Here is a 12,096-nt window from a genome sequence, read left to right on the forward strand (position 1 = left end):
TTGTTATGCAGTTTAGGCTTGCCAATCCCTAGGTCCCAGCGGGGGTTCTTCCGCTTTCCCAGGCTCCTTCCCGCCCCCAGTCAGCTGGCCAGCAGGGGAAGCCCCGCCCCCAGAGGACCATGTGCCAATTGGCTTCAGTCTCCGATTGAAAGGCTTCCTCTTGGGATGGGGTGTCTGTGTTACTTGGAAGAAGTCGGCAGCAACTCGTGAGTAGAGAGGCCAAGCCCTCACTTCAGAGTCACCAGAAACGGGGAGGGGAGAGGGAAATGTCTGCTGAGCACTTCATTATTCCCTATGTGGAGATTGATTCTCATAGGGTACAATGGGAAATTGATCTTGAGGTTTCATGGGCTCTGGGGGAGCTGTTTTTTGAGATAGAGGCACCAAATTTTTGGTATAGTATCTAGTGCCTCTCCCCAAAGTACCCCCCCAAGTTTCAAAACGATTGGACCAGGGGGTCCAATTCTATGAGCCCCAAAAGAAGGTGCCCCTATCCTTCATTATTTCCTACGGAAGGAAGACATTTAAAAAGGTGTGCTGTCCCTTTAAATGTGATGGCCAGAACTCCCTTGGAGTTCAATGATGCTTGTCACACCCTTGTTCCTGGCTCCGCCCCCAGTGTCTCCTGGCTCCACCCCCAAAGTCCCCAGATATTTCTTGAATTGGACTTGGCAACCCTAATGCAGCTGCACCTACTATTCAATGGACAGGGAGGTGGAGCTCTCAGAAGGAGGAGGTGGAGCTCTCAGAAAGGTGCAGGAGCTGCGCTCTTGTGAGCTCGCACTGCCAGTCGCACTCCTCAGGGACGTCAAGGGGATGAAATAGAGAGAGAAGGAACATATTCTTAGCTGCTTTGGATCCTCACTGGAAGAAAGACAGACTGTTAACCAAGTTAGGCAGGTGGTAACCCAGGACAGGGCCTTCTCAATAGAGGCCCCCAAATCTCTGGAACTTCCCTCCCAGGGAACTTTGCCTGTTCTCTTCTGTTGCTGTCCTCCCCCAGTGGGTGAAGCCTTTTTTCTTTTGCTTTGCATTCTCTCAGAGATCCTTCCTCCTTCCCTGATGTTTTGATGGCCGTTTAATCTTTTGTATTTATTTTAAACTCTGGGGGATTAGCTTCTTTTTGTTTGCTTTACATTTATATTTATAGGCTTTGTCAGGGGTCGTTTTGTAGGAAAATAGGTGGTGGAGCTCAGTAGCATCACTCATTAGCATAAGCCGCTCCCCCCCCAGTCAAAAGGTGCAAGAAAGGATATCCCTTTACGAGCGAGGCCTGCTTGGGCTGGCTAGAGCAGGCCTCACCCGCCTGGGGCTCTCCTTGGCCGTCACCCCCCACTGTCAAAAGGCCAGCAAGCCACCCACTGCCCAAAATCACATAAGAAGTGGAGAAAGGGTGTTGTGGGCTTCTCCAGGGGTTCATGAGGGCTGCTGGGGGCGTGGCAAAGCCCCTGGTGGCTGTCTGTCTGCCTGCTCTTCTAATCCAGAGATTGTTATGCAGTTGCACCTCCTATTCAATGGACAAGGTAGGTGCGGAGGGGGGGCTGTCAGAAAGGTTCAGGAGCTGTGCTCCTGTGAGCTCCTGCTGAATTCAAGGCCTGAGCTTTGTGAAGCCAAAGGAAAACGGTACAAGAAACCCTTTTTTACCCCTTCAAAATCACAACATCACTGTAATTAGGAATACTTTCTTCCAGTAACATATTTATGAGTTCTTCTGCAGCCTGGGAGTTCCTTTTTGAAGTCAATCACTCACCAGTAAAAAAGGACAATGCAAACAACCATTTTTTTCCCCCCATGAACCTCTTGTGAAGTAAGATTTGCAGATCTCTGGGTAAGCTTTATGGCATACAAATAAAAGTCGTAATGCAGGTTGAACATCAAGCGATATCTCTTTAGATCTATCAAAGTGGTTTTGCTTTTAAATTCCTACCCCGGCTGCAATACCTCCCTTGCTACGCTACAGGAATGTTACAAAATGATGTACTAAAAACAAACCGAAAAAGAGATCACAGTTCGGTCAGCTTCTACCGAAGAATTGTCCCTCCTCAGTCAGGAAAGAAATGGGCCCCAAATCCTTCCAAGTCTTTCTTTTGAAAAAAAAGCAAACCAAAAAAAAAAAAAAAAAATCCCAGTGTCTTGAACATAAAATCTTGCTTTAAAAAAAAAACAAAACTTAAAACACTTGAGAGGAAAAAACAAAAACAAAACCAGAGCTTTCTTTAAGTCTCAGCAGACCATCACATATTAGGCACTGTCAGACTGCAGTTTTTGACAAGGTCAGAACTCAGTTTTACGACAAAAGCGAGAGCACAAAGGAGATGGAGCACACAAGAACGTTTTTAGAGAAGCTCCCGAAAAGCCATTGGAGGGACGATCTTGAGTCAGGAAGGCTTTTTACTCATTGTGTGTAGCAGAACAGTCGTAGCCGTCTCTGTAGGACCCTCCGGAAGGCCCTCTCAGCATAGGTGCCTTGACTCTGGCTGTTGCCATAGTAAGAACATAAGAGAAGCCATGTTGGATCAGGTCAGTGGCCCTTCCAGTCCAATGCTCTGTCACACAGTGGCCAAAAAACCTGCGTGCCATCAGGAGGTCCATCAGTGGGGTCAGGACACTAGAAGCCCTCCCACTGTGCCCCCCCAAGCACCAAGAATACAGAGCATCACTGCCCTAGACACAAGAACGTAAGAGAAGCCATGTTGGATCAGGCCAGTGGCCCATCCAGTCCAACACTCTGTGTCACATAAGAACATAAGAGAAGCCATGTTGGATCAGGCCAGTGGCTCCTCCAGTCCAACACTCTGTGTCACATAAGAACATAAGAGAAGCCATGTTGGATCAGGCCAATGGCCCCTCCAGTCCAACACTCTGAGTCACACAAGAACATAAGAGAAGCCCTGTTGGATAAGGCCAGTGGCCCCTCCAGTCCAACACTCTGAGTCACACAAGAACATAAGAGAAGCCCTGTTGGATCAGGTCAGTGGCCTTTCCAGTCCAATGCTCTGTCACACAGTGGCCAAAAAACCCAGGTGCCATCAGAAGGTCCATCAGTGGGGTCAGGACACTAGAAGCCCTCCCACTGTGCCCCCCAAGCACCAAGAATACAGAGCATTACTGCCCCAGACACAAGAACATAAGAAAAGCCATGTTGGATCAGGCCAATGGTCCCTCCAGTCCAACACTCTGTGTCACACAGTGGCCAAAAACCCAGGTGCCATGAGGAGGTCCATCAGTGGGGCCAGGACACTAGAAGCCCTCACACCGTGCCCTCCAAGCACCCAGAATGCAGAGCATCACTGCCCCAGACAGAGAGTTCCATCTATACCCTGTGGCTAAGAGCCACTGATGGACCTCTGCTCCATATGCTCATCCAATCCCCTCCTGAAGCTGGCTAGGCTTGCAGCTGCCTCCAGCTCCTGCGGCAGTGAATTCCACGTTACCACGTTTGGGTGAAGAAGTTGCCTATACCATTGGCTACCGTCCCCCACAGTGATCTATCGTCGGAAGCACTATATCCGGGCCACTGGATGATTACCCCTAAATTTACACTGTGTGCCACCCGCCTTTGTTATTTCATGTTGATATAATCCTGTTGTTTTAACTGCATTTATTGGGCTTACGGTTTTATTGTACGTGACTGGTTTTTTTATCTGTATGTGATCCGCCCTGAGCCCATCTGGGAACGGGCGGAATATAAATTAACCAAATAAATAAATAAATCAAAGATTTCAGGTTTTCACGGCTGGCAACATCATTAGGGTTTGTAGAATCTTTCGGGCTCAAGTGCCGTGTTCTACTGGAGAAAGTTTTCCTTCCAGACGTTTCGTTCTCAGCTGCGGAGAACATCCTCAGAGGCGTTGCAGCCGGAGCAGGCGCTCTGACCTTCTTGGCTGCCGTATGCAACGCCACTGAGGATGTTCTCCGCAGCTGAGAACGAAACGTCTGGAAGGAAAACTTTCTTCAGTAGAACACGGCACTTGAGCCCGAAAGATTCTACAAACCCTAAATAAATAAATACTTCCTTTGTTCCATTCTAACCCAACTGTCCAGCCATTTCATCAAGTGCACATGAGTTTCTGTATTGTGAGAAAGGGCGAAAAGAACTTCTTTCTCTTGCCTTCTCTATCCCATGCATCTTCTTGTCAACTTCCCTCACGTCACCCTGCAGTCTCTGCGCTCACCGTATCCTCCGCTTCTAGTTTCAAAGCTGCTGCCCCCCATAGCCTCCGTCTCCACCAGAACCTCTTGAGAAGTCACAGCCCTGACCTTTGCCACCACCGAAAAAGCCTCTGGCACCAGCTATGTCCCTCCAATGGTAGCCCCTGGATCTGTTCTCCAAAGACTTGCCTGCTTGACCTACTCTGATCTGGTGGCCATTAACGGACTTCCCATTCATGTCCCTGCAACTTTTGCGTCATCAGCGTCCTCAAGAATGACAAATCCGAAACCTCTTAATCTCTGGTTTCCTCTGTCTTTTACGGTGACGACTTCAGAGACCCGTCTGTATTTAGAGAAGACCTGCTCTAACTCTCGTTCATCGGTGTCAAAACTGAGCCTACCGACAAAACTTCTTCTCTCATCTGATGCCAGTCTTTTTTCAGTCTCTGGATTAGAGCACATGACCTGATCCAACACGGCTTCTCTTCTGTTCTTACGGTAGGAGGAGGAGGAGGAAAGAAGAAGAAGAATTATACTCTCCCTTCACTCAGTGGCTTACAATCTCCTTCCTTTCCTCTCCTCACAACAGACACCCTGTGAGGCGGGTGGGGCTGAGAGAGCTCGGAGAGAACCCGGACTGGCTCAAGGTTACCTAGCAGGCTTCAGGTGGAAGAGGAGTGGAGAATCAAATCCGGTTCTCCCCAGATTACAGTCCACCGCTCTTAACCACTGCACCACACTGTCTCTCAACTCATCGACTGCAGAAAGAAGTCCTGAAGGTGTGTCTCTACTTATGCGGTGGAGTAGATAAGGAAGCCTTGTTATTTCCAGCCATGGATGTTCCTGGCAGAGTGCCTTGCAAAATTTTGGAACTCCCCCCTCAGGGAAATTTGCCTGTCTCCTTCTACTGGTGTCTTCCACTGTTGGGCAGGGCTGTGAAGCCCCCGGTCTGGGTGGGACTTCCCCAACCCGGGAGGTTCCAACCCACCAGCCCTACGTTGCTGGTGCGATGACGTCACCCCGGAAGTGACGTCATCAAAATGGTGGTGTGGGGGGGGTGCTCTAGGCGTTTCCGGGAAAACTCTATGGTTTCCCCAGACGCTCTAGCCATTTAGGAGGGAAAAACTCTATGGTACAATAGGTATGAGAAGCGGGGGACTTAAAGGACTGTCCTATAGAGGATGGTGTGGAATTGTTTTCTGTGGCCCCAGAAGGTAGGACCAGAACCAATGGGTTGAAATTAAATTACAAGAGTTTCTGGCTCAACATTAGGAAGAGCTTCCTGACCGTTAGATTGATTCCTCAGTGGAATAGGCTTCCTTGGGAGGTGGTGGAGGTTTTGAAACAGAGGCTAGATGGCCATCTGACAGCGATGAAGATCCTGTGAATTTAGGGGGAGGTGTTTCTGGGTTTCCTGTATTGTGCAGGGGGTTGGACTAGATGACCCTGGAGGTGCCTTCCAACTCTAGGATTCTATGACTGTTAGAGCGGTTCCTCAGTGGAACAGGCTTCCTCCTGGGGAGGTGGTGGGCTCTCCTTCCTTGGAGGTTTTAAAACAGAGGGTAGATGGCCCTCTGACAGCAATGAAGATCTTGTGAGTTTAGGGGGAGCTGTTTCTGGGTTTCCTGTATTGTGCAGGGGGTTGGACTAGATGACCCCTGGAGGTCCCTTCCAACTCTAGGATTCTATGACTGTTAGAGCGGTTCCTCAGTGGAACAGGCTTCCTTCTCGGGAGGTGGTGGGCTCTCCTTCCTTGGAGGTTTCTAAACAGAGGCTAGATGGCCATCTGACAGCGATGAAGATCCTGTGAATTTAGGGGGAGGTTTTTTCTGGGTTTCCTGTATTGTGCAGGGGGGTGGGCTAGATGACCCTGGAGGTCCCTCCCAGTTCTATGATTCTATGAATATAGGGCATTAAAAGTCAATACCAGCAGCTGAAACTTAGCCCAGAAACAATTGTAAGCCAGAGCAGATGGAACAAGACTGGAAGTGACGTCATCAAAATGGTGGTGCGCATGTGGGGCCGCTCTAGGCGTTTCTGAGAAAACTCTATGGTTTCCCCAGACGCTCTAGCCATTTCAGAGGGAAAACTATGGTACAATAGGTATGAGAAGCAGGGAACTTGGCAACCCTACTATTGGGAGAAGGACTTTTGTTTCGTTCCGCATAACTCCAACAAGAGTTATCGGCCCTCCTCTTCATTTGCTTATATGTGAGCATTGAAATCTTTTACAACTTTCATGTTGTTTTTCATTGTTCAAAGGTTTTAATGTTCTTATGGGGCAGGGGAGGAATTTGACCACAGATTCCTGTTAATCCCAGCGACACAAACCACTAGTTGTGCCCGCAACATGGCTAATTTCCTACATCTCACTAGGAGATGTTTTGCCAAAAAGAAATAAAAATGAACAGAAATTATCAATAAACCTGTAGTTTTAAACCTAGGAGTCCATGATAACAAGATAATTAGATTGGCGGGGGGTTGGGGGAAGGTAATCAAATGATAGAGATTAAAAAATTGCAATTAGACTGATAAAAAAATGAGGGACGTTGGGGGGGGGGTGGGGAGGGTGTAACAAGCTGGATTAAAGGGAGAAGGGAAGGTTAATTGGGAGCAAGAATTGAAGGAAATCCATTAGCGCGACTCTAGGACCGTTGAAAATAGCGCTGTGGTGGGAAACACGCGTGGCTCAGAGCAGGAGCACGACCACAGAGACGATGAAGAAGAAGAAGAAGTAGAGATATTGGATTTATATCCTGCCCTCCACTCCGAAGAGTCTCAGAGCGGCTCACAATCTCCTTTACCTTCCCCCCCACCCACAACAGACACCCTGTGAGGTAGATGAAGATATTGGATTTATATCCCAGCCCTCCACTCCGAAGAGTCTCAGAGCGGCTCACAATCTCCTTTACCTTCCTCCCCCACAACAGGACACCCTGTGAGGTAGATAAAGATATTGGATTTATATCCCGCCCTCCACTCCGAAGAGTCTCAGAGCGGCTCACAATCTCCTTTCCCTTCCTCCCCCACAACAGATACCCTGTGAGGTAGATGAAGATATTGGATTTATATCCCGCCCTCCACTCCGAAGAGTCTCAGAGCAGCTCACAATCTCCTTTCCCTTCCTCCCCCACAACAGACACCCTGTGAGGTAGATGAAGATATTGGATTTATATCCCGCCCTCCACTCCGAAGAGTCTCAGAGTGGCTCACAATCTCCTTTCCCTCCCCTCCCCCACAACAGACACCCTGTGAGGTAGATGAAGATATTGGATTTATATCCCGCCCTCCACTCCAAAGAGTCTCAGAGTGGCTCACAATCTCCTTTCCCTTCCTCCCCCACAACAGACACCCTGTGAGGTAGATGAAGATATTGGATTTATATCCCGCCCTCCACTCCAAAGAGTTTCAGAGCAGCTCACAATCTCCTTTCCCTTCCTCCCCCACAACAGACACCCCTGTGAGGTAGATGAAGATATTGGATTTATATCCGCCCTCCACTCCAAAGAGTCTCAGAGCAGCTCACAATCTCCTTTCCCTTCCTCCCCCACAACAGACACCCTGTGAGGTAGGTGGGGCTGAGAGGGCTCTCCCAGCAGCTGCCCTTTCAAGGGACAGAATCTCAGAGCAGCCTACAATCTCCTTTCCCTTCCTTCACCACAACAGACACCCTGTGAAGTGGGTGGGGCTGGAGAGGGCTCTCACAGCAGCTGCCCTTTCAAGGACAACCTCTGCCAGAGCTATGGCTGACCCAAGGCCATTCCAGCAGGTGCAAAGTGGAGGAGTGGGGAATCAAACCCGGTTCTGCCAGATAGGAGTCCGCACACTTAACCACTACACCAAACTGGCTCTCCATAGGCGCACAAACAGACTCCCGCAGCCTTCCTTGAGGGAATTTGATGGAGAGTTGTCGGGGAAAATTCTGCTTTTCTCCAGCAAGAAAAGGGGGCTAAATGCCAACAAAGAGTTATTTGCAAAGATGCATGTAAGCACAATTGCATTGGAACAATAATTTAAAGTGCTTACTGCTGCAAAGTGTTTGTAAGTCAAAGTGCCAGTGCAGATTATTCTTCCAAAAGGAATATGTCTGAAGATTCCTCGATGTCAAAATATTCCTTTTGGAAGAATAATCTGCACTGGCACTTTGATTTACAAGCACTTTGTAGCACTAAGCACTTTAAATTATTGTTCTGATGCAATTGTGCTTAGATGTGTTTTTGTACTTGAATTATATGTAAAATACTAATTATTGAAATGGATCATGACAATCAAAAATTTTGAAGGTTTATACACTAATAATTATAAGTGAATTTATGGTTGTATTCGTTGTCATGGTTTTTCCTTGGGTTCTCATCCTATTCCGTAATCCTCTCCATTGTATTTTTTTTTTTTTAACGAAGAGTTATTGGCAGGTAGGACTGGCCCTACCAATCGATGGTGCAGTATAATTTGGAATGCTGTGTGCAATTCTGGTCACCGAACCTCAAAAAGATTATTATAGCATTGGAAAAAGTGCAGAAAAGGGTTAAATGATTAAAGGGTTGGAACACTTTCCCTATGAAGAAAGGTTAAAACGCTTGGGGCTCTTTAGCTTGGAGAAACGTCGACTGCGGGGGTGACATGATAGAGGTTTTACAAGATTATGCATGGGATGGAGAAGGTAGAGAAAGAAGTCCTTTTCTCCCTTTCTCACAATACAAGAACTCGTGGGCATTCGATGAAATTGCTGAGCAGTCGGGTTAAAACAGATAAAAGGAAGTACTTCTTCACCCAAAGGGTGATTAACATGTGGAATTCACTGTCACAGGAGGTGGTGGCGGCTACAAGCATAGCCAGCTTCAAGGGGGGGGTTAGATAAAAATATGGAGCAGAGGTCCATCAGTGGCTATTAGCCACAGTGTGTCATATATGTGTGTGTGTGTATATAATTTTTTGGTCACTGTGTGACACAGAGTGTTGGACTGGATAGGGCACTGGCCTGATCTAACATGGCTTCTCTTCTGTTCTTATGTGACACAGAGTGTTGGACTGGAGGGGCCATTGGCCTGATCCAAGATGGCTTCTCTTATGTTCTTATGTGACACAGAGTGTTGGACTGGAGGGGCCATTGGCCTGATCCAAGATGACTTCTCTTATGTTTTTATGTGACACAGAGTGTTGGACTGGATGGGCCATTGGCCTGATCCAACATGGCTTCTCTTATGTTCTTATGTGACACAGAGTGTTGGACTGGAGGGGCCATTGGCCTGATCCAAGATGGCTTCTCTTATGTTCTTATGTGACACAGAGTGTTGGACTGGATGGGCCATTGGCCTGATCCAACATGGCTTCTCTTATGTTCTTATGTGACACAGAGTGTTGGACTGGAGGGGCCACTGGCCTGATCCAACATGGCTTCTCTTATGTTCTTATGTGATACAGAGTGTTGGACTGGATGGGCCACTGGCCTGATCCAACATGGCTTCTCTTATGTTCTTATGAGACCACAGAGTGTTGGACTGGATGGGCCCCTGGCCTGATCCAACATGGCTTCTCTTATGCTCTTATGTTCTTATGCCCTAGCCCCTTCTGGTGCCCAAGGCAGCACATCTTTGCCCCCGCCCCTGAGTCCCCGTCCTGCTGCCTACTCATGAGTAGCCCCAGGCCTGCCACCTACTCACAAGTACCCCACGGACTGGCAAGGAAGAGGCAGGATGGGCGAGCGGAGGACGAGAAGGAATGGGGAGGAGGCTGGTGGGAGGATGAAGGGAAGCAGCGTAGAGGAAGTGGGGTGGCTGAGCAGAGGACAAGACGGGATGGGGAGGAGGCAAGCTAAGAAAGAGGGGAATGAGTGGACGGGCAAAGGGAGGGGGGCCCAAATTCAATGCCCCCACCTTATTGGCACCCTAGAGAATCGCCTAATTTGCCTAGTGGATGAGCCAGCCGTGTCGGCAGCCCTCATTTTGGGCAAGAGCTCTAATTTTATTGAGCTCTTTCTTACCTCCCCCGCTTAAAAAAATACTTGCTTCTGGGCTCCATGGTTCAACCCCCCCCCCCCCCCCCGGTGAGAATTTTGCCAAACTCTAAGATTTTGACCAACTAAAGGCAGTGGGCAGAGCCGCATGTATTTTCATAACCGGTGGTCTTGCCCCATCGCTCAGTCATTTTGGTCACCAATCGACAATGAAATAATTTCGATAGTTGGTTTCCCTTTGCCTTTTAACCTGGAGCTTGTCCCACTAAATCTTTGGGAAACTTCTCAAGTCTCCAAATCTCTTCAGGGATTAATCTCAACGATGCTCAGCTGCTATAAACCTTAAGCCAAATTTAGGTACATCTGCATTTTTGAAGAAACGGTCCCCATTCATTGATAAGATTCAGTTTGCATCAAACGGTCAAAATAATGACCAGTATGCCTTCTTTCTTTCTTGTTTGGCTCTACATTGATAGTATTTAAACATTTATTTATATGTATTAATCTTCATCTGTTAAGAATTTTTTAAAGGTCTACCTTCCCCATATTTCCCTCTTTCTTTCCTCACTGCTTTACCAGTGTAACTGCTATTACTACAGATATTTATGCTGGTTTCTAAACAATCTTGAACTTTATACCAAAATATCCTCAGTTTGATAATTTGCACTTCTTTGGTCTATCATTACTGGCAAGTTGTTATATTTATTACTGTACTGGCTGTATATTTTGTTTAGAAATAAATGTGTTTAAAAGTTGAAGAAGAAGGAGAAGAAGAACGTAGGTTTATACCCCACCCTTCTCTCTGAATCAGAGTCTCAGTGCGGCTTACCATCTCCTTTATCTTCTTCCCCCCCACAACAGACACCCTGTGAGCTGGGTGGGGCTGAGAGAGCTCTCACAGAAGCTGCCCTTCCAAGGACAACTCTGTGAGAGCCATGACTGACTCAAGGCCATTCCAGCAGCTGCAAGTGGAGGAGTGGGAAGTCAAACCCAGTTCTCCCAGATAAGAGTCAGTGCACTTAACCACAACAACAAACTGGGAGTGCAGATGGAATAGAACAAATGAAACAGTAAAGGGGTGGTGGCATAAGTGAATCAAGAGCCAGTTTGGTGTAGTGGTTAAGTGGGTGGACCCTTATCTGAGGGAAACAGATCTGATTCCCCCCTCCTCCACTGGCAGCTGCTGGAATGGCCTTGGGTCAGCCATAGCTCTCTTATCTGAGGGAAACAGATCTGATTCCCCCCTCCTCCACTTGCACCTGCTGGAATGGCCATGGGTCAGCCATAGCTCTGGCAGAGGTTGTCCTTTAAAGGGCAGCTTCTGGGGAGAGCTCTCTCAGCCCCACCTACCTCATAAGGTATCTGTTGTGAGCGGGGTGGGGGGAGATGAAGGAGACTGTGACTGCTCTGAGACTCTGGGATTCCAAGCGGAGGGCGGGGTATAAATCTACCTTCTTCTTCTTCTTCTCCTTCTCCTTCTTCATAACCTACCAGCTAAAATGAAGGAGAGGAGAAAGAAGTAATTCCCCTTCAGTGCCAACTGGAAAGAAAGGGGGAGGGCCATAAAGGAATTAAATAAATAATACCTAATAACCAAGAAGACTCATGTCCCAATGGAAGTGCCCCGTGCCCTTGGCTTCCCCCTTGGAGGACACCCCGCAAATTGAGACGCGGGTGCTGGCATGGGCGAAATGGTCCCCTCCTGGACTCTCTCATTCCCACTTTTAATGATCCTCCTTCAGCTATGAAAGGAACTTCTCCGGGTTAAGCCGTCTTACCTCCAGCGATTTCTAAATAGCGCTTTGATATCCGTAATCTATCACAGTCACTCTGCAAATTACACGCCAGAAGGAACATTGCGGGTGTGTGTGTGGTGTGCTTTTTTTAAAAAAAGTGCACTACAACTGAATTAAATATGCTTCTCTTGATTGTTATTTTCACAGAGGGAGAGGGGCGTGCTAGGACTTCATTCTCCTCTTTTCTCCCCAATT

General features: G+C 47.9%; 1 pseudogene; it reads right to left on the reverse strand.

Annotated features, from left to right (window-relative positions):
• Window positions 1-2,371: 2,371 nt before the first annotated feature.
• LOC132588916 (cold-inducible RNA-binding protein-like) lies at window positions 2,372-4,614 on the reverse strand (annotated as a pseudogene).
• Window positions 4,615-12,096: the final 7,482 nt, after the last annotated feature.

This window comes from Heteronotia binoei, chromosome 21, assembly GCF_032191835.1.
Source record: "Heteronotia binoei isolate CCM8104 ecotype False Entrance Well chromosome 21, APGP_CSIRO_Hbin_v1, whole genome shotgun sequence".
NCBI classification, from domain to species: domain Eukaryota; kingdom Metazoa; phylum Chordata; class Lepidosauria; order Squamata; family Gekkonidae; genus Heteronotia; species Heteronotia binoei.